The sequence below is a fragment of the Mytilus californianus genome, unplaced genomic scaffold, assembly GCF_021869535.1.
Source record: "Mytilus californianus isolate M0D057914Y unplaced genomic scaffold, xbMytCali1.0.p SCAF_18, whole genome shotgun sequence".
NCBI lineage: Eukaryota > Metazoa > Mollusca > Bivalvia > Mytilida > Mytilidae > Mytilus > Mytilus californianus.
In genome coordinates this window covers 745,904-770,088 of record NW_026262666.1, presented here as the reverse complement: position 1 = coordinate 770,088, position 24,185 = coordinate 745,904, and the positions used below count along the sequence as shown (strand labels likewise).

The following is a 24,185-nucleotide window of genomic DNA, read 5'->3' as shown; positions in this document are numbered from 1 at the left end:
GTACATGTACTGTGCTGGTCTGTGTTATAGTACAAGCAGTTATGCTTGGGATAAGGCGCTTACTTAGACTGTTTGCAAAAGGTGACAGCTAATTACTATTTTTCCTTTTTCAATGTTTTAATTAATGACTTAAGTTACCAAGTAGTCTTTTTCTTAGTACATGTACTGTGCTGGTCTGTGTTATTGTTCTAGCACTTACATGTGCTAGCAATGAGCTGCGAACTTACACCACATACACAAGAAGTAAGATACTCTTCAAAATTTTCCTTTTTTCAATTTTTCAATTTAAGACCTAAGTCACTAAGCTCTATTATTCTTAGTACATGTACTGTGCTGGTCTGTGTTATAGTACTAGCACTTACATATGCTGGGAACAAGCTGCTGTCTGAAGCTATATGCAAAAGAAGAAATCTTATTTTTAAATCTTTACTTTTTCCTTTCTTTCTATTTTACTTTTTTCTTAGTCACTAAGCTGTCTTACTCTTAGTACATGTACTGTGCTGTTCTGTGTTATAGGACTAGCACTTACATGTGCTTGGGATAAGGTGCCTACTTAGACAGTTTGCAAAAGATAGCTGCTAATTACTATTTTTCCTTTTTCAATGTTTTGATTAAAAATTTAAGTTACCAAGCAGTCTTATTCTTAGACATGTACTGTGCTGGACTGTGTTATAGTACTAGCACTTACATGTGCTTGGGATAAGGTGCCTACTTAGACAGTTTGCAAAAGATAGCTGCTAGTTACTATTTTTCCTTTTTCAATATTTTGATTAAAGACTTAAGTTACCAAGCTGTCTTATTCTTAGTACATGTACTGTGCTGGTCTGTGTAAAAGTACTAGCACTTACATGTGCTAGCAATGAGCTGCAAACTTACACCATATACACAAGAAGTAAGCTGCTCTTCAAAATGTTTCATTTTTCAATTTTTCGATCAAAGACCTAAGTGACTAAGCTGTCTTATTCTTAGTACATGTACTGTGCTGGTCTGTGTTATAGTACAAGCAGCAACGCTTGGGATAAGGCGCTTACTTAGACTGTTTGCAAAAGGTAGCAGCTAATTACTATTTTTCCTTTTTCAATGTTTTAATTAATGACTTAAGTTACCAAGCAGTCTTTTTCTTAGTACATGTACTGTGCTGGTCTGTGTTATAGTACTAGCACTTACATGTGCTAGCACTTACATGTGCTAGCACTGAGCTGCGAACTTATAACACATGCACAAGAAGTAAGCTGCTCTTCAATATTTTTCCTTTTTCAATCTTTTGATTAAAGACCTAAGTCAATAAGCTGTCTTATTCTTAGTACATGTATTGTGCTGGTCTGTGTTATAGTACTAGCACTTACATGTGCTTGGGATAAGGCGTTTACTTAGACTGTTTGCAAAAGGTAGCAGCTAATTAATATTTTTCCTTTTTCAATGTTTTAATTAATGACTTAAGTTACCAAGCAGTCTTTTTCTTAGTACATGTACTGTGCTGGTCTGTGTTATAGTACTAGCACTTACATGTGCTAGCAATGAGCTGCGAACTTACACCACATACACAAGTAGTAAGCTGCTCTTCAAAATTTTTCCTTTTTCAATTTTTCGATTGAAGACCTAAGTCACTAAGCTGTCTTATTCTTAGTACATGTACTGTGCTGGTCTGTTATAGTACAAGCACTTACCCTTGGGATATGGCGCTAACTTAGACTGTTTGGAAAAGGTAGTAGCTAATTACTATTTTTCCTTTTTCAATGTTTTAATTAATGACTTAAGTTACCAAGCAGTCTTTTTCTTAGTACATGTACTGTGCTGGTCTGTGTTATAGTACTAGCACTTACATGTCCTAGCAATGAGCTGCGAACTTACACCACATACACAAGAAGTAAGATGCTCTTCAAAATTTTTCCTTTTTTCAATTTTTCAATTAAAGACCTAAGTCACTAAGCTGTATCATTCTTAGTACATGTACTGTGCTGGTCTGTGTTATAGTACTAGCACTTACATGTGCTGGGAATAAGCTGCTGTCTGAAGCTATATGCAAAAGAAGAAATCTGATTTTTAATTCTTTACATTTACTTTTCTTTCTATTTTACCTTACTTAGTCATTAAGCTGTCTTACTCTCAGTACATGTACTGTGCTGGTGTGTTATAGTACTAGCACTTACATGTGCTTGGGATAAGGTACCTACTTAGACAGTTTGCAAAAGATAGCTGCTAATTACTATTTTTCCCTATTCAATGTTTTGATCAAAAACTTAAGTTACCAAGCTGTCTTATTCTTAGTACATGTACTGTGCTGGTCTGTGTTATAGTACTAGCACTTACATGTGCTTGGGATAAGGTGCCTACTTAGACAGTTTGCAAAAGATAGCTGCTAATTACTATTTTTCCTTTTTCAATGTTTTGATAAAAGACTTAAGTTACCAAGCTGTCTTATTCTTAGTACATGTACTGTGCTGGTGTGTTATAGTACTAGCACTTACATGTGCTTGGGATAAGGTTCCTACTTAGACAGTTTGCAAAAGATAGCTGCTAATTACTATTTTTCCTTTTTCAATGTTTTGTTTAAAGACTTAAGTTACCAAGCTGTCTTATATTCTTAGTACATGTACTGTGCTGGTCTGTGTTATAGTACTAGCACTTACATGTGCTTGGGATAAGGTACATACTTAGACAGTTTGCAAAAGATAGCTGCTAATTACTATTTTTCCCTATTCAATGTTTTGATTAAAAACTTAAGTTACCAAGCTGTCTTATTCTTAGTACATGTAATGTGCTGGTCTGTGTTATAGTACTAGCACTTACATGTGCTTGGGATAAGGTGCCTTCTTAGACAGTTTGCAAAAGATAGCTGCTAATTACTATTTTTCCTTTTTCAATGTTTTGATTAAAGACTTAAGTTACCAAGCTGTCTTTTTCTTAGTACATGTACTGTGCTGGTCTGTGTTATAGTACTAGCACTTACATGTGCTAGCAATGAGCTGCAAACTTACACCACATACACAAGAAGTAAGCTGCTCTTCAAAATTTTTCCTTTTTCAATTTTTCGTTTAAAGACCTAAGTCACTATGCTGTCTTATTCTTAGTACATGTACTGTGCCTGTCTGTGTTATAGTACTAGCACTTACATGTGCTGGGAATAAGCTGCTGTCTGAAGCTATATATGCAAAAGAAGAAATCTGATTTTTAAATCTTTACTTTCCTTTCTTTCTATTTTTCTTTTTTCTAAGTCACTAAGCTGTCTTACTCTTAGTACATGTACTGTGCAGGTCTGTGTTATAGTACTAGCACTTACATGTGCTTGGTATAAGGTGCCTACTTAGACAGTTTGCAAAAGATAGCTGCTAATTACTTTTTTTCCTTTTTCAATATTTTGATTAAAGACTTAAGTTACCAAGCTGTCTTATTCTTAGTACATGTACTGTGATGGTCTGTGTTACAGTACTAGCACTTACATGTACTTGGGATAAGGTGCTTACTTAGACTGTTTGCAAAAGGTAGCAGCTAATTACTATTTTCCTTTTTCAATGTTTTTATTAATGACTTAAGTTACCAAGCAGTCTTTTTCTTAGTACATGCACTGTGCTGGTCTGTGTTATAGTACTAGCACTTACATGTACTTGGGATAAGGTGCTTACTTAGACTGTTTGCAAAAGGTAGCAGCTAATTACTATTTTCCTTTTTCAATGTTTTGATTAATGACTTAAGTTACCAAGCAGTCTTTTTCTTAGTACATGCACTGTGCTGGTCTGTGTTATAGTACTAGCACTTACATGTGCTAGCAATGAGCTGCGAACTTATAACACATGCACAAGAAGTAAGCTGCTCTTCAATATTTTTCCTTTTTCAATCTTTTGATTAAAAGACCTAAGTCACTAAGCTGTCTTTTCTTAGTACATGTACTGTGCTGGTATGTGTTATAGCACTATCACTTACATATGCTGGGAACAAGCTGCTGTCTGAAGCTATATGCAAAAGAAGAAATCTTATTTTCAAATCTTTGCTTTTTCCTTTCTTTCTATTTTACTTTTTTCTTAGTCACTAAGCTGTCTTACTCTTAGTACATGTACTGTGCAGGTCTGTGTTATAGTACTAGCACTTACATGTACTTGGTATAAGGTGCCTACTTAGACAGTTTGCAAAAGATAGCTGCTAATTACTTTTTTTCCTTTTTCAATATTTTAATTAAAGACTTAAGTTACCAAGCTGTCTTATTCTTAGTACATGTACTGTGCTGGTCTGTGTTACAGTACTAGCACTTACATGTACTTGGGATAAGGTGCCTACTTAGACAGTTTGCAAAAGATAGCTGCTAATTACTATTTTTCCTTTTTCAATGTTTTGATTAAAGACTTAAGTTACTAAGCTGTCTTATTCTTAGTACATGTACTGTGCTGGTCTGTGTTATAGTACTAGCACTTACATGTGCTTGGGATAAGGTGCCTACTTAGACAGTTTGCAAAAGATAGCTGCTAATTACTATTTTTCCTTTTTCAATGTTTTGATTAAAGACTTAACTTACCAAGCTGTCTTATTCTTAGTACATGTACTATGCTGGTCTGTGTTATAGTACTAGCACTTACATGTGCTTGGGATAAGGTGCCTACTTAGACAGTTTGCAAAAGATAGCTGCTAATTACTATTTTTCCTTTTTCAATGTTTTGATTAAAGACTTAAGTTACCAAGCTGTCTTATTCTTAGTACATGTACTGTGCTGGTCTGTGTTATAGTACTAGCACTTACATGTGCTAGCAATGAGCTGCAAACTTACACCACATACACAAGAAGTAAGCTGCTCTTCAAAATTTTTCCTTTTTCAATTTTTCGTTTAAAGACCTAAGTCACTATGCTGTCTTATTCTTAGTACATGTACTGTGCCTGTCTGTGTTATAGTACTAGCACTTACATGTGCTGGGAATAAGCTGCTGTCTGAAGCTATATATGCAAAAGAAGAAATCTGATTTTTAAATCTTTACTTTCCTTTCTTTCTATTTTTCTTTTTTCTAAGTCACTAAGCTGTCTTACTCTTAGTACATGTACTGTGCAGGTCTGTGTTATAGTACTAGCACTTACATGTGCTTGGTATAAGGTGCCTACTTAGACAGTTTGCAAAAGATAGCTGCTAATTACTTTTTTTCCTTTTTCAATATTTTGATTAAAGACTTAAGTTACCAAGCTGTCTTATTCTTAGTACATGTACTGTGATGGTCTGTGTTACAGTACTAGCACTTACATGTACTTGGGATAAGGTGCTTACTTAGACTGTTTGCAAAAGGTAGCAGCTAATTACTATTTTCCTTTTTCAATGTTTTTATTAATGACTTAAGTTACCAAGCAGTCTTTTTCTTAGTACATGCACTGTGCTGGTCTGTGTTATAGTACTAGCACTTACATGTACTTGGGATAAGGTGCTTACTTAGACTGTTTGCAAAAGGTAGCAGCTAATTACTATTTTCCTTTTTCAATGTTTTGATTAATGACTTAAGTTACCAAGCAGTCTTTTTCTTAGTACATGCACTGTGCTGGTCTGTGTTATAGTACTAGCACTTACATGTGCTAGCAATGAGCTGCGAACTTATAACACATGCACAAGAAGTAAGCTGCTCTTCAATATTTTTCCTTTTTCAATCTTTTGATTAAAAGACCTAAGTCACTAAGCTGTCTTTTCTTAGTACATGTACTGTGCTGGTATGTGTTATAGCACTATCACTTACATATGCTGGGAACAAGCTGCTGTCTGAAGCTATATGCAAAAGAAGAAATCTTATTTTCAAATCTTTGCTTTTTCCTTTCTTTCTATTTTACTTTTTTCTTAGTCACTAAGCTGTCTTACTCTTAGTACATGTACTGTGCAGGTCTGTGTTATAGTACTAGCACTTACATGTACTTGGTATAAGGTGCCTACTTAGACAGTTTGCAAAAGATAGCTGCTAATTACTTTTTTTCCTTTTTCAATATTTTAATTAAAGACTTAAGTTACCAAGCTGTCTTATTCTTAGTACATGTACTGTGCTGGTCTGTGTTACAGTACTAGCACTTACATGTACTTGGGATAAGGTGCCTACTTAGACAGTTTGCAAAAGATAGCTGCTAATTACTATTTTTCCTTTTTCAATGTTTTGATTAAAGACTTAAGTTACTAAGCTGTCTTATTCTTAGTACATGTACTGTGCTGGTCTGTGTTATAGTACTAGCACTTACATGTGCTTGGGATAAGGTGCCTACTTAGACAGTTTGCAAAAGATAGCTGCTTATTACTATTTTTCCTTTTTCAATGTTTTGATTAAAGACTTAACTTACCAAGCTGTCTTATTCTTAGTACATGTACTATGCTGGTCTGTGTTATAGTACTAGCACTTACATGTGCTTGGGATAAGGTGCCTACTTAGACAGTTTGCAAAAGATAGCTGCTAATTACTATTTTTCCTTTTTCAATGTTTTGATTAAAGACTTAAGTTACCAAGCTGTCTTATTCTTAGTACATGTACTGTGCTGGTCTGTGTTATAGTACAAGCACTTACGCTTGGGATAAGGCGCTTACTTAGACTGTTTGCAACAGGTAGTAGCTAATTACTATTTTTCCTTTTTCAATGTTTTGATTAATGACTTAAGTTACCAAGCAGTCTTTTTCTTAGTACATGTACTGTGCTGGTCTGTGTTATAGTACTAGCACTTACATGTGCATTGGATAAGGCGCTTACTTAGACTGTTTGCAACAGGTAGTAGCTAATTACTATTTTTCCTTTTTCAATGTTTTGATTAATGACTTAAGTTACCAAGCAGTCTTTTTCTTAGTACATGCACTGTGCTGGTCTGTGTTATAGTACTAGCACTTACATGTACTTGGGATAAGGTGCTTACTTAGACTGTTTGCAAAAGGTAGCAGCTAATTACTATTTTCCTTTTTCAATGTTTTGATTAATGACTTAAGTTACCAAGCAGTCTTTTTCTTAGTACATGCACTGTGCTGGTCTGTGTTATAGTACTAGCACTTACATGTGCTAGCAATGAGCTGCGAACTTATAACACATGCACAAGAAGTAAGCTGCTCTTCAATATTTTTCCTTTTTCAATCTTTTGATTAAAAGACCTAAGTCACTAAGCTGTCTTTTCTTAGTACATGTACTGTGCTGGTATGTGTTATAGCACTATCACTTACATATGCTGGGAACAAGCTGCTGTCTGAAGCTATATGCAAAAGAAGAAATCTTATTTTCAAATCTTTGCTTTTTCCTTTCTTTCTATTTTACTTTTTTCTTAGTCACTAAGCTGTCTTACTCTTAGTACATGTACTGTGCAGGTCTGTGTTATAGTACTAGCACTTACATGTACTTGGTATAAGGTGCCTACTTAGACAGTTTGCAAAAGATAGCTGCTAATTACTTTTTTTCCTTTTTCAATATTTTAATTAAAGACTTAAGTTACCAAGCTGTCTTATTCTTAGTACATGTACTGTGCTGGTCTGTGTTACAGTACTAGCACTTACATGTACTTGGGATAAGGTGCCTACTTAGACAGTTTGCAAAAGATAGCTGCTAATTACTATTTTTCCTTTTTCAATGTTTTGATTAAAGACTTAAGTTACTAAGCTGTCTTATTCTTAGTACATGTACTGTGCTGGTCTGTGTTATAGTACTAGCACTTACATGTGCTTGGGATAAGGTGCCTACTTAGACAGTTTGCAAAAGATAGCTGCTTATTACTATTTTTCCTTTTTCAATGTTTTGATTAAAGACTTAACTTACCAAGCTGTCTTATTCTTAGTACATGTACTATGCTGGTCTGTGTTATAGTACTAGCACTTACATGTGCTTGGGATAAGGTGCCTACTTAGACAGTTTGCAAAAGATAGCTGCTAATTACTATTTTTCCTTTTTCAATGTTTTGATTAAAGACTTAAGTTACCAAGCTGTCTTATTCTTAGTACATGTACTGTGCTGGTCTGTGTTATAGTACAAGCACTTACGCTTGGGATAAGGCGCTTACTTAGACTGTTTGCAACAGGTAGTAGCTAATTACTATTTTTCCTTTTTCAATGTTTTGATTAATGACTTAAGTTACCAAGCAGTCTTTTTCTTAGTACATGTACTGTGCTGGTCTGTGTTATAGTACTAGCACTTACATGTGCATTGGATAAGGCGCTTACTTAGACTGTTTGCAAAAGGTAGCAGCTAATTACTATTTTTCCTTTTTCAATGTTTTGATTAAAGACTTAAGTTACCAAGCTGTCTTATTCTTAGTACATGTTCTGTGCTGATCTGTGTTATAGTACTAGCACTTACATGTGCTTGGGATAAGGTGCCTACTTAGACAGTTTGCAAAAGATAGCTGCTAATTACTATTTTTCCTTTTTCAATGTTTTGATTAAAGACTTAAGTTACCAAGCTGTCTTATTCTTAGTACATGTTCTGTGCTGGTCTGTGTTATAGTACTAGCACTTACATGTGCTTGGGATAAGGTGCCTACTTAGACAGTTTGCAAAAGATAGCTGCTAATTACTATTTTTCCTTTTTCAATGTTTTGATTAAAGACTTAAGTTACCAAGCTGTCTTATTCTTAGTACATGTACTGTGCTGGTCTGTGTTATAGTACTAGCACTTACATGTGCTTGGGATAAGGTGCCTACTTAGACAGTTTGCAAAAGATAGCTGCTAATTACTATTTTTCCTTTTTCAATGTTTTGATTAAATACTTAAGTTACCAAGCTGTCTTATTCTTAGTACATGTACTGTGCTGGTCTGTGTTATAGTACTAGCACTTACATGTGCTTGGGATAAGGTGCCTACTTAGACAGTTTGCAAAAGATAGCTGCTAATTACTATTTTTCCTTTTTCAATGTTTTGATTAAAGACTTAAGTTACCAAGCTGTCTTATTCTTAGTACATGTACTGTGCTGGTCTGTGTTATAGTACAAGCACTTACGCTTGGGATAAGGTGCTTACTTAGACTGTTTGCAAAAGGTAGTAGCTAATTACTATTTTTCCTTTTTCAATGTTTTGATTAATGACTTAAGTTACCAAGCAGTCTTTTTCTTAGTACATGTACTGTGCTGGTCTGTGTTATAGTACTAGCACTTACATGTGCATTGGATAAGGCGCTTACTTAGACTGTTTGCAAAAGGTAGCAGCTAATAACTATTTTTCCTTTTTCAATGTTTTGATTAAAGACTTCAGTTACCAAGCTGTCTTATTCTTAGTACATGCACTCTGCTGGTCTGTGTTATAGTACTAGCACTGAGCTGCGAACTTATAACACATGCACAAGAAGTAAGCTGCTCTTCAATATTTTTCCTTTTTCAATCTTTCGATTAAAGACCTAAGTCACTAAGCTGTCTTATTCTTAATACATGTACTGTGCTGGTCTGTGTTAAAGTACTAGCACTTACATGTGCTGGGAATAAGCTGCTATCTCAAGCTAAGTGCAAAAGAAGAAATCAGATCTTTATTTTTTCACTTATTCCCTTTCTTTCTATTTGACCATTTTCTTAAGTCACTTATAAGCTGTCTTATTCTTACATGCACTTACATGTGCTAGCAATAAGCTGCGAGTTTGAACCACATGCACAAGGAGTAAGCTGCTCTTTAATATTTTTCCTTTTTCAATTTTAAGATTAACAAGAGTGCACACGCTGAAATGTCTCGCCTACTTTACTAATCATTGATATTATGTTGATAGACCTAAATATAAAGCTTTATTACAACTGTCACTGAAACTTATCATTAACCAAGAAAACTACACATTGACCAATGAACCATGAAAATGAGGTCAAGGTCAGATGATCCATGCCAGGCAGGCATGTACAGCTAACAATTCTTCCATACAACAAATATAGTTGCCCTATTGCTTATAGTTTAAGAAAAACAGACCAAAACACAAAAACTTAACACTGAGCAATGAACTGTGAAAATGAGGTCAAGGTCAAATAAAACCTGCCCGACTGACATATAGATCATAAAATATTTCCATACACCAAATATAGTTGACCTATTGCATATAGTATTAGAAAAAAAGACCAAAACTCAAAATCTTAACTTTGACAACTGAACCATGAAAATGAGGTCAAGGTCAAATGACACCTGCCAGCTAGACATGTACACCTTACAATCATACCATACACCAAATATAGTAGACCTATTGCATACAGTATAAGAAAAACAGACCAAAACACAAAAACTTAACTATAACCACTGAACCATGAAAATGAGGTCAAGGTCAGATGACACCTGCCAGTTGGACATGTACACCTTACAGTCCTTCCATACACCGAATATACTTGACCTATTGCTTATAGTATCTGAGATATGGACTTGACCACCAAAACTTAACCTTGTTCACTGATCCATGAAATGAGGTCAAGGTCAAGTGAAAACTGTCTGACGGGCATGAGGACGTTGCAAGGTACGCACATACCAAATATAGTTATCCTACTTCTTATAATAAGAGAGAATTTAACATTACAAAAAATGTTAACTTTTTTTTCAAGTAGTCACTGAACCATGAAATTAGGTCAAGGACATTGGACATGCGACTGACGGAAACTTCGTAACATGAGGCATCCATATACAAAGTATGAAGCATCCAGGTCTTCCACCTTCTAAAATATAAAGCTTTTAAGAAGTTAGCTAACGCCGCCGTCGCCGCCGGATCACTATCCCTATGTCGAGCTTTCTGCGACAAAAGTCGCAGGCTCGACAAAAACTTTAGTCACTAAGCTGTCTTATTCTTAGTACATGTACTGTGCTGGTCTGTGTTATAGTACTAGCACTTATATGTGCTTGGGATAAGGTGCTAACTCAGACTGCTTGCAAAAGAAGACAGCTTCTCTTTAATATTTTTCCTTTTTCAATTTTTCAATAAAACACTTTAAAGTCACCAAGCTGTCTAATTCTTAGTACATGTACTATGCTGGTCTGTGTTATAGTAATATCACTTACATGTGCTGTCAACATGGTCAAGCTATAAGAAAACTATAATACATGTATTTCACTTTTTTCCCTATCTATCTATTTTACTATTTTCTTCGTCAATAAGCTGTCTTTAGTACATGTATTAAGCTGGTCTGTGTTATAGTACTAGCACTTACATGTGCTTGGAATAAGGTGGTTACTTACACCAAAAGAAGATAGCTCTTTATTTGTCCCTTTTTCTATTTTGATAACATTCTGTTTAAGTCAGCAGGAAGTTTTATCCTTAGTACTGCGAACATTCACCACATGCAGAAGATTTAAGCTGCTATTTAATATTATTCCTTTTTCAATTTTTCAATACAAAACTTTAGTTACTAAGCTGTCTTATTCTTAGTTCATGTACTGTGCTGGTCTAGATCTGTTTTAAAGTACCAGCACTTACATGTGCTGGGAATAAGCTGCTATCTCAAGCTATATGCAAAAGAAGAAAATCTGATCTTTAATTTTTCACTTTTTCCTTTTCTTTATACATTGTTATATTTTATATATGATGGTTCTTAGCTATAGAGTTATGTATGAGTTTCATAAAATTTGCATGAGGCAAACTAAAGATAAAGTGCAGAAATGACACCAGAACAAAGAAAATAAAAATTACCAAGTTAATAACTGGTGTTATTTTTAAATCATCCCTTTTACATGTAGCTCATAAAATTCTAAGAAACAAAACATTACTTCTTAAGTACTTCTGACATTAAATGTAATAGAAATCTCTGATTGGAAGAATTATTTGTATAATTTCAACTCATATTATCATGTATCACTCTTGCTCTTGAATTAAGGAAGATAATTGTGTTTTTTTTCAGTTAATAAATCAAGCTTGTTTCCCTAAGTTAACTTGTAAATGCATATGGTTGCTTTTGGGAGTATTTCGATATCTAATATTTGTTAGTCTTGTATGTTTTTTAATTTTAGTTCATTTATATATTTTTGAGTTTAGTATGATGTCCATTTTCAATGAACTAGTACACATTTTTATTTAAGAGGCCAGCTAAAGCCCGCCTCTGGGTGCAGGATTTTCTTGCTGTGTTGAAGACCTATTCAGGTGGTCTTCGGCTGTTTTCTGCAGTTTGATCGGGTTGTTGTCTCTTTGACATATTCCCCATTTCCATTCTCAATTTTATGTAAGTTTTCTTACTTATTGATTTTTGATGAAAAATTATATGACAATGAGTTTTATTTCATTTTCATAATATTACTAAAAAAATGTATTCAATTGCCCAAAGATAGGGAATTTCTTAATATAGATACAAATTCTTTTGATATATCAATTTTTAGAAGTGGTATTGGTATTTTATATTTTTTTTTTAATAAAAAATTTTGACACGATCATGATAATTTGAAATAGAAATATTGAAACAAAAGTTTGCGGGTGTAGCATATATTTTGTTAATATAATGTCTGAAATTACTTGAATAATGAAAGAAATGGAAGAGGAATGAAACTTAAATGAAAATCGTAAAAGGGGAGAAGGGGCCTTGCATACAGACAAACAAGAAACATTGAAGAAGTAAGGGTTTATTATAATTATATAACCCATAAATGCCTGGCAAGAAAAAAAAACTATAATTTTTTTTACAAGCAGTCACGTCACTGAACCATAAAAATGAGGTCAAGGACATTGCCATTGGAATTATGACAGACAGAAACTTAGCAACACAAGGTTTGAAGCATTATATATCATATGGTCTTCTAATCTACCTTCTGAAATATAAAGCTTCATACAAATAATCATCACCATCACCATGTCTCCCATACTGCAACTTTCTTTACAGTGGAGACAATAAAACTACATTTTTTCAAAAATCTATCATCATGACCATGGGGTCATTTAATTTGAATTTCCAGTCATACTTTTGATAAACATGATAAATTTGCATTGGTACTAATATAGAATATTAACAGATTGAATTGTTTATAGATATATTAAAGAAGATGTGGTATGAGTGCCAATGAAACAACTCTCCATCCAAGTTACAATTTTTAAAAGTAAACCATTATAGGTCAAAGTACTGTCTTCAACACAGAGCCTTGGCTCACACCGAACAGCAAGCTATAAAGGGCCCCAAAAAATTACTAGTGTAAAACCATTCAAACAGAAAAACCAACAGTCTAATCTATATAAAAAACGAGAACCGAGAAACATTTATTAACCACATCAACAAAAGACAACCACTGAACATCAGGTTCCTGACTTAGGACAGGTGCAAACAAATGCAGCAGGTTTAAACGTTTCAATAGGTACCAACCTTCACCCTTACCTGAAACAATAGTGTGATATCACAACATAGAAAGACACACTATAAAATATCAATTGAAATGGCTTAACTCAATCAAAAGACATATGAAAACAAACAAGTGAATATACACTGAACAAATAAATCTATGACACAATGTAAATACAAAATCAATAAAATAAGGAGTGAGATAATTAGCAATTTCAGAAAGTCAACCATAACCTTGATCAAAATACCGCCATATAGCGATGTAAACCTTGAACAAAATGCCGCCAAATAGAATAAACAGCTGCGCCATGAGCGCATGATACACCTGTCGCTTTTTTAAAGAATAAAGTTCAATAACTTCTCAATGTCATTTCAGAAATTTATGAAAAACTTAAGGGAGGTTAGCTTAATAGATATAAACCAGTCAACAAAGTTTCATGAAAACTGCTCAAATCACTTTAAAGAAGATATTGTCCGTAAACTGGAAAATCACCCCCTTTTTATGAATAAAATCGGAAATGTAAAATCGAAAGTTTATAAAAATCGAAAGGGAGCTTATGTCAATAGATAGAAACAATTCACCAAACTTTCATGAAAACTGCTGAAAGCATTCTTGAGTTGTTGTCCGAAAACTGGAAAAAAAAAACCTTTTTTTAATGAATAAAACACAATAACTCAGAAACAAAAAATCTAAAATTAATAAAAATCGAAAGGGAGCTCATGTCAATAGATATAAACAATTCACCAAAGTTTCTGGCAAATTAGTGAAAGTGTTTTTGAGTTATTATCCGAAAACTGGAAAATCCCCCTTTTTTAATGAATAAAACTTGGAAACTTAAAATCTAAAACTTATAAAAAACGAAAGAGAGCTCACGTCACCAAAGTTTCATGCAGATTGGTTAAAGCGTTTTTGAGTTATTGTCCGACATGTTGACGACGGATGGACAGACACATGGTATACCATAATACGTCCTGTAAATGGGCGTATAATAATGTACACAGGTAAATGAAAATAATTTTGTAAGGTAATGGGGAACGGAAATATTTTTTACAAAATAATTAATTTTGTTGTTCATAGTACGAGAACAGGAGTGAAAATTTATAGTCATACCAAACAATTAAAAGCTGGTATACATTGTTTGTATATTAATAATAGAGAGACGAGATACAACTTTAAATACGTAAACATTAAATGACAAAAAAGCATTACTAATTGTATCAACAGGTCAAATTGTTTAGCATGTTTAGATTATAATTTTGTTATGAACCATTGTCATTTTCTGTTGCATGATTTCATCACAATGTTTATTTAACATCATGGTGATGATATAGATAGATGACTTTCAAATTTGTGCACTATATGTACATGTATATCATAAATTTCCTGTCACACACAATAGATGCAATACATATCAAGTTATGAAAGATACAATTTTTCAATGATGTCTTTGATGACGATTGGCCTTAGGTCACCTGCTGTAACTCATTCCGGATATAATAACAACTCAAAGTCGAATAAACAAATAAAATTTAGACAAATTCAGCTTTCCACACAGCTTTGGTTTGTCATAAAGTCATAACATGCTTTCAAAATATGTTTTTGAAAAAATGCAATTTGATATGAAATAAATTTATAGAAACAAACTTTATGTCACTGTATGTGATGAATACTCACTTTTTCCATGCACTGCACATGTATCTAAAATCTGTCTGTATATGTTTTGGGGTAGTTCTGTGCCAGACTGTGGTATCTTTTTTATTCTGTGGCAAAAAGTAAAGTTCGTATCACTGAATTATTTGATTCCTAATTTAAGTGTATCTTCCCAAACCGAATAGTTGGTAAGGAATAAGATATAAAACTGTTTGGGGACAGGTTTAAGGGGGAAAATAATAATAAAAGCTCTACTGTCATGTACAGGTCAGGAATAACCATTAATTGGTGGATTATACCTCAATTCACCATAATATACTGAGATACAGGAATTGAGGTATAATGCAGTTTTTACATGTTTTATCCCAAAAAAAAAAAAAAAAAATGTGAACATATATTTGCATTTACCAAAACAAGCTTTGATGACCACTTTGTGATGACATGTACAACATGTAATTGATTTTGACACTACATCATGTTCATGATGCAATTTGTTAGAGAAACATAAAAACTAACATGACCCTCCTTTTCCTACTTTTAATTTCTAAATTTCCATCTAATAAAATCTCATTTTTGTTCTGTAGTCTCTTCCTATCCATTTTGACTAACAAATCTTATAGTTGGAACTGATGCAGACTTAAGGAAACCAGTCATGAATACATATATGTATCCATTAATTAGGCCAAAAAAAATAATACATGTCTTTCCGCTAACCCTACCTACATGTACCCTATTTTTTTAGTTCAACTTCCTACCCTATTTAAATATGTTAAACACTTTTTATGCCATTTTGGAACAAGCACTGTTAAAGTCAGACTAATTCCCTAGTAATAATCAGCTACAAAATGTTTGAGGTATATAATCCACATTTTCACATAAGTCAGCACAGGAAGTAGGATTAGCAATTACGTGAGACCAATGAGAACTCATCAAAGCTGAAAATGGTATATACATACAATGACATATGTATATGCAAAAAGATGCTCTAATATCCATTTAAAAAATTTTGTGATGAAAACTTTGGCCGTAGACCACAAGACCACAATTAATTTTCTCTATTAGTTCTTAATAACTCTTTGTCTCATTAAAAAAATTTCATGTCTTTTTGTCAAATCTTTTGTGTGTGTAATGTACAGTTCTACATTTGTACATGTAGTCCAAAAAAAATATCCAACATTCAGAAGATTGCACTATTACATCTTACAAATTTAGCAAATACACATCCATATGCATACCCCTATGGACATGATGGACAAGTCAAGAGACGTTCTGAAAACTGTAAATATTACCTTTTTGCACCTGGCCTAATCCCACTTTAATTTAATTTCCATATCAAAATCAGTTTAATTTAATACAACATCCAGAAATTTATTTCAGGTCTCTTCTTTCATTTCCACCCCATAAAAACTAAGAAATAAATGAGAAAGGAAAAGAGAAAAAATACACTTTAATTAAAGGGAACTATATTCGTGGACAAAGAAAAGCAAGCTTAAGGTCATTAACTGTGGTCTCGGGCCTTATACCTTTATTGGTCTATCTCACTAATGTCACAGTCCCTAAATTGTATAGAGTAACCAAAGGGGCGAACTCAGGCGGGGTGTGGTGGGCATGCACCCCCTAAAATATGCATGCAAAGCAAGGGTTGTCCTTAGCTTAATATTAATAAAGTATCTGTAGAGACGATGAAAATTAATGTCATCGCATTCCATCTGTTTTAACATTCAAAGTTTAAAAAAACCAGTAAGTTTAACAGTACAGAATCAACGTGATTACTAATCTGAAATTTATAACGTCATTTCTTTATATGCTCTTATATTGACTTATATGAATGTAACACCAGTTTTCCAAGGAACCATATTGACATAATTTTCGCTTGATTTTTTTTTTATATGGAGGGTCAGCTTGTGTACTCTGTATTGAGGTCTGTCTCTATTCTATATGTCTTCAGTCCCGTTTTCTGATAGTCAATGAATAGAAGCTCACAGATCATGCAGATTTCTTGGTAATTATGGTGATTGAAGATTGTTGTCAGGGGTGGATTTATGCAGTTTTAGCTTGAAACTTTAATTTCTCACTAATTTTCCACAGAATTATAAGCGAGATATATCTACTTTGCACCCACTCTAGAAGAATATTTCGATAATTTTACTTCTACAAAAAATTTCGCCTATCTCCAGCGAAAATTGAAGTTACAGCCCCCTAACCTAAAATCCTGGATCTGCCCCTGCCCCAAATTGCACTTATTTAGCATACATGTATACATGTTACAGCAAAAATCTTACAAGTATTCTTAGGGACTAAACAATTTGTATTTATTTGACATTATGAACGTCTTTCAATAAGTACATTTTTGTGAAAATATTTAAATATTCACAAAACATTCACAGTACATTCACAGTACATATATCAACTGATGAAGTATTCACTGGAAAAAGTAAAATCTACGGAAATGTCACCATGCGACATCCACAACAAGTCATCTTTTAAAAATGAGCAAATGAAATATGTTATGAGCATGATTATTTCTTTAAAAAAAGAATAGAAAGCTTGGACTAAAGTATAATTGTTATAAATATTTGAAGAAATAAAACAAAACATCTGCTAGTGTTCTTCAATTTTTTCGGGATTTGAATTTAACCCTTTGAGCGCAGAGACATTGTTTTTTCACATTGTTACGTGGCCATACCTTTTTGAATGACGTTACTATAAACAATATGTAACGTTACGTCAACACATTACCTACAAGCACATGCACGTTATCCTCGTTAATCGATTTATTAGACATCTAGAACATTCGGGGAAATTTCCAACATTCTCAGGAGTAACCTTTAAACTTGAGTACACGTAGCGGACCTTGCGTGTATTCAGTGATTTTTTTATGTTCGAGTTGGAAATCGAAGTTATTTTATTTCATTTCTATTTCTTTTTCTAGAATACCATAAAAAAAAACACGACAAAATGGAAATTAATGAAATAAATGAAGATTTTTATAACATGATAAATATTACAAACAACAAAGATATATTGAAGAAAATATATCTCAATTACTGTATTTTGATATAAAGGATCATGCAAGATTTGATATCATCGAGGGATTCAAAAGACGAGCAGTGTTCTCAGTTTCTTCATTGCTGGCCTCGGTCTGGTTTATTTTTAAAGCACCATCGCTGTAGAGTCCGTCTTAACACTTTGCACATCACCACAAAAATCGGGATACTAGTATATAGCATTGTAATGATTTAACCACCAAAGTCTTAACTGATTGAGCAATAAATCGAATGACAACTGCGTTCAACGACAAATATTTCATGAATATTCACAATAACTTATCTTTTTTCTGATAATGTATAATCTGAAATAAGTTTACTTTAACCTTACAATTGTGTGACTTATCCTTCATTTTGATTTGCCGATTTGGTTTTGAGGATTGTCAATTGTCTGACTAAACCAGTTGTAGTAAACTTTTACCATCAGTTTTGCTTCTTTTTTCATATAGCGCGCCTAAACTGATTTTTTTTTTCTTTTTTTTTTTTTTTCAGTATTCAAGTCAATATTTTACATGTCAAAGGCATGCGAAGTTCAATTAATTTCGCCATATCTTTATTTTTTTATGTAACATTTGATGTTTGTATTTGATGTTTATCTGTGGTTCAAACTGTCTTGACCCTTTTATGGAATAAGCCGATTTTTACAGATAATATTTAAATGTTTTGAACTTAAGTTCAGTAAAGAACAATTATAGGTACAGGTTTAAGAAATCCTTTGGTGTGTTAGATACATGTCCGACTCAAATCAGTTTTGTCATTAAATGAGGCCTGTCGATGAAACTATTTTCTATTTCTATTTGTTGCGATCATTGACATCGAAAAATCTTATATAAATCTTTTTTCATTGGTGTGATTTAGGCAGATGATGAGAAGAAACTATCTTATCGTAGAGACACAATATTTTGGCAAGAGTTCATTTAGGAATTTCGGTAAAATCGATATTGCCCCAAATGATGTAAATATTTTCTTTCATTGCTTCTAACTTTATGATGTAGTATCTATTTTTTAAAACTAGTACATGGTTAGTTTGAAGTATGAAATAAAAAGAGGTAAATGTTGGTACCAAAAGTTTTCCCCAATCATAATTACGGACGACATACTTTCCTTTTGACTGTGGTTGATTCTTTAAGATTTTGAACTTGATTTGATACATGCACAAACATAACCACAAACTGGTTACTTTAAAAACCCTTCTCCAATTTTAAAAAGAGTTGCAGACTCGGTGTAAATCATGTAAATGAGACTTTAACTCCAGGACACACACAATAAAACAAAGATTTATAGAGGTCAACTTATTCTTAAAAGATAGTCGGACATTATACAATATTTCAAACACTAAAAGATAAAGTATGATAGTCTGTGAAAAAATTATCAGAGACTACTAAAATTTGCTATCAGCATTCATTTCCCAAAATAAAATATAGCAGTCGGATATAAACAAACACAACCGCTTGGACAAAAAAAACACTCAAATATTACCGAAAAAACAACGACTGGGACAATAAATCAATTCTGACATGAGTGGAAACAACCGCCGTTGACAAATGGAATAGATGATCACGATGAGGACCTCGCTCCCCCGAGATTTGGATTTTTAAAGCCAAACGGAAACATTTCTTACAACACTGTGGTCTCGGAATTACAAGAATATTATATTCTTTATACTTGTATCTCTTTTCCTTAGCTCTATTTGATTATATCTTGATCTTTTTCATATATATAGTCATACGAAGTAGTTAAATTAGAGTCTTGTTTAATCTTTCCCACTAACATGACTAACAAAACAAAAACAAAAAAACAAATAAAAACGATTCAAAATGATGACAATAGTTCAATAGTTTTAATGGATCAGATGGACTGAAAAAAATCTACATGCTGTTAATAACTTCTGTATAAAAACAAGTTCGTATATCAATTTTGTGTGTTGGATTTGAATTTTCAATACTAGTATTAGCTTAACTTTTGAATAGAATCATGCACTGCCGTCCGTGTTTAAATATTGGTTATCTTAAGCTACTGTTAAACAATTTTGGTTGTGAAAATAAACAATTCAGAATTTTCTTTTGGCACCAGTATTATTTTGAAAGAGTCCGTTATGATCTGAAAGTCATGCTATTGGGTATGGTTACAAATGAGACACCTATAGCCACCAAAGACATCAGGACAAGGCTATAAACTACGGGTCGTCGTACTGCCTTCAACAATAGTTTTGTATATGTGATCTCCCCCAGTTTTTGTTTGGGTTCGTGCTCCTCAGTCTTTAGTATTCTATGTTGTGTGTGTACTATTAATTGTCTTTTGGTCAGTTTTCGTGTTTTGCCTTGGCATTGTCAGTTAGTTTTCGACTTGTGAATTTGACTATCCCTTTAGTATCTTTCGCCTCTCTTTTTTTTTTTGGCCTTCATTTAATTCAATGTGAAACCATTAAAATGAGAAAGTTCACGACATGTTAAGATTTAAGCATTGAAGGATTGAAAAAACAAACATGACAAACAAAAGGTATGTGATAACGACAACCTGTTGGCCAAAGGCATCTTCCTGGCTTTGGTAAAGCTCAGTATATTTTTGTATGCGCTGATCCCCTCTTCTAATCTTGAACTGTCGGTGTCGTGTACCAGTATAACATTAGAACAAATAGCAAAAAACTTTGAAAAGAGTTTTACTTGTCAAAATATGACCAAGCACAAAAAAAAAAACCCTAACACAATGACAAAAGACAAAAAGTAAATAAGAAAATAAAGGATAGGTAATTCATAACACGATCTTTACTAAAAATAGAACATGTTTTCAAACATTGAATTGACAACGAAGTGGGACACATGAACAATTAAGGCGGAGTATGAAAAGTGTATGCCATGTTCAAGTATTAGAATGATAAATAAAAAATTCAGGTTTTGATTTGGCTTTTCACAGAAATTATTTTAAAAGACATTGTCCAAATTTTTAATAACTTTAGTATTTTGGTATTTTTAATACTAATGAAGTCAACATATATTTACACCAACAGCAAATGAGTAAGTTTTTCAAGAAATATGTTGGGTAAAATAGTGCATTCAAAAACAGATATTCCCGAATTCAACCAACTTTATCTGCCGAGGTATCCTACTAAATTTGAACAAACAGTTTTTATTGAATATATTTACAGAAATCAAACTGTGATACCAATTGTCAAACGATTTGCAATCTGTAACACTTCACATTGTGAAAATCGGTAAAAACTCAATGGTTTTACTGCAAAACGTTACCAGTAATTTCAAGTACCTGCAAAATTTATACGCATAAACGTCACACACAGCACCAGTTTTGATGACGTCATTCGAATAAACGTTACAATTTAAAAATAAAATAACAATTGGGTTTTTTTTACAGTCAACTATGTATGTGAACTAATTTCACTAAATTAATTTGATAAATAAAGGCATACAAAGTTTATAATTGGTGTATAGCTTGTGTAAAAATTTGCACCTTGCCTCTAAAAAAAATTGTTTTCAACCACAAAAATTCAATATATATTTGGGACTTTTAGGGTTCATCTGTATAACAGAACCATGTCAGTTATTTTCCTTCAAACCTATAATGGTTTCGGCAATGAAATAATGTTTTTTATATATGTTTTTAATGGTTTGTGGGATCTGTTAAAAAGCGACAAAAATGTCGTTTTGGCGTGCTAGCGGTTAACGACAAAAATGACGTTTTGGCGCCGAAAAGGTTAAGCATGGATGAAATTTGTGTACTCCTCATTACCGCATCATGGATCGTTTAGAGATCAGTTTAAACCCAATTTTTCTAGGCTATGATTCAATATGGATTCAAAATTTAAATACACCTTATCGCTATTTGTCTGCCGTTACTGGACACCATAAAGGTTCCCGTAAAATTATGACGTCATAACACAAAATATCTGACGCCACCAATTATGGAAAAAATATTGTTGTATGACGTCAATAGTTCAAGCGGGGCAGATTCTTGGGTGAAACAGGACAGATTTCCAAAAAGCGATAAGGTGTGTTGGTGGAACTATATAGTAATTTAAGTATATAACGGATACATATATTATATATACAAAAAAATTCGTAAGGGTTCCGCGGAACCCAGTGTCTCGCCTACTTTTGCTGTTAATTGCAGGCTCAACAAAAATGAGGAAAAAAATTAATAAAAATATTCCTCTCTATACTATCTTTTGATTGTAAGTAGCTTCTGTCCAAGTTTGGTAAAAATCCAGGATGGTTTTTGAATCTAATAAATGTTTTTAAAACTTTAACTGCAGACTGTATGTAAAGTTAACTGGAAGAAAAACTAAGTCCATTTATAAGTAAAATACGGAAAAAATGGAACATATTTTTATCAAAATTTTCTTCTAGATACTATCTTATGATCATAAATAAGCTTCTGTCCAAGTGTAGTACAAATCCAGGATAGTTTAAGAAAGTTGTTAAAATTTTAAAAACTTTAACCACAGAGTGAATGTAATGTTAACTGGCAGAAAAACTAAGTCCATTTATAAGTAAAATACGGAAAAAATGGAATTTTTTTTTTACAAAATTTACTTCTGGATACTATCTTATGATCATAAACAAGCTTCTTTCCAAGTTTGGTAGAAATCCAGGATAGTTTAAGAAAGTTATTAAAATTTCAAAAACTTTAACCACAGAGTGAATGTAATGTTTCCTGGCAGAAAAACTAAGTCCATTTATAAGTAAAATACGGAAAAAATGGAATTTTTTTTTTTACAAAATTTACTTTTGAATATAATCTTATGATCATAAACAAGCTTCTGTCCAAGTTTGGTAGAAATCCAGGATAGTTTAAGAAAGTTATTAAAATTTCAAAAACTTTAACCACAGAGTGAATATTTGTGGACGCCGCCGACGACAACGACGACGACGACGCCGACGGAATGTAGGATCGCTATGTCTCGCTTTTTCGACAAAAGTCGAAGGCTCGACAATAAACTGCAAAATGCCCAATGGCAATGGAAACTTTTGTTTGGATCATAAATAAACGTGGGTGCAATTTGGGTACCCTCACGTTATATGTCAAATGGTGGATTTTACCAGAATAAAGGATAATCCTCCAATTGATGGTTATTCCTGGCCTGATGAATGGGTTTTGGTCAGTTGATCAACAAAGAATCTTTTATTCAAATTATTGCAAAGGTCATCTATTTCGGTCAATGAATCTGTGACGAGCAAAGCAATTTACTATCGATGATGTGCATAAGTTATATTATCATAAATTGAATTTAACTGTGTTAAATCAATCTAATAACTTACGTATTAACTGAAAGCTGTTGGTGATTTTCAAAAAGGGCGCTATACTAAAAATAACAATAAACATGTAAAGTTCAGAATGTATGACGGATATTTTATTTTCCGGAAATAGCCGAAACATAGCGTACTTGTATATTTTCGCCACTGCTGCAGAGTGTATGAGCTGCGGTCCGTGCTTGGAAGTAGATAATCATTCTCATTGTAGAAATATTACGAATTTTAATATCTTACATATAAAAAAAATCATATACTTTTAATAAGGTATCACAAGCATGACAAGTCTGTTGATCCAAGCTGTGACTCACATTACTAAGAAATGGTATGATTGTTTCAGAGACATTGTATTATATGTCTCTGATTGTTTTAAAAAGGCAAACTTTGTTTGTATTTTAATAAAGATGTAACCTACGAATGAGTAGAGTTTTGAAAAGAAAAACTATCGGCCTCTGCTTGTCGACTTTCACTTCTTAAATCTTATTTGACAAACAGGAAACAACAAATTAAAATTAAGAGTATTCTTAGCAGTTGGGCTGACATTCATAAGGGGGTTCCCCAGGGTTCTATCCTGGGCTCCCTTCTTTTCAATGTTTTTATCAATGATATATTCTTATTTCTTAGTTCTTGGAACTCTGCATAATTATGCAGATGACAATACTTTATCTTACTGTAGTCCTGATTATGATGTTTTGATTTCTACTTTGGAATCTGAATCACTCAAATTTATTGAGTGGTTCAAAATAAATAAAATGCAGAATTAACCCTGACAAATTTCAGGTTTTAGCAGTTGGGAAAAAGATTTATAACAAAAATCCATGTATACGTATACAAAGTGCTGATCTTTCGTGTGAGTCAACTGTCAGATTACTTGGCATTGACATAGATTATCAGCTAGATTTTGATATTCATATTGGTAAAATATGCAGGAAGGCATCTCAGCAACTAAATATTTTAAAACGTTTGGAAACTTATTTGAACAAGCTAAGTAAGCTAACTATTTTCCATACATTTATTTTGTCCAATTTCAATTTCTGTCCTTTGTCATG

General features: G+C 33.0%; 1 protein-coding gene across 1 annotated transcript in view; it reads right to left on the bottom strand.

The window, feature by feature from the left end:
• The window catches only part of LOC127726525 (kinetochore protein NDC80 homolog), a 98,768-nt gene extending 75,589 nt beyond the window's left edge, over positions 1-23,179 (bottom strand). Inside the window, exons 1-2 of the mRNA XM_052233903.1 lie at positions 23,146-23,179; positions 14,850-14,935 (exon numbers count right to left, since the gene is read on the bottom strand). The gene's annotated coding sequence lies outside the window, so the exon portion shown is untranslated. The remainder of the gene's footprint in view (positions 1-14,849; positions 14,936-23,145) is intronic.
• Between the last annotated feature and the right edge of the window lie 1,006 nt (positions 23,180-24,185).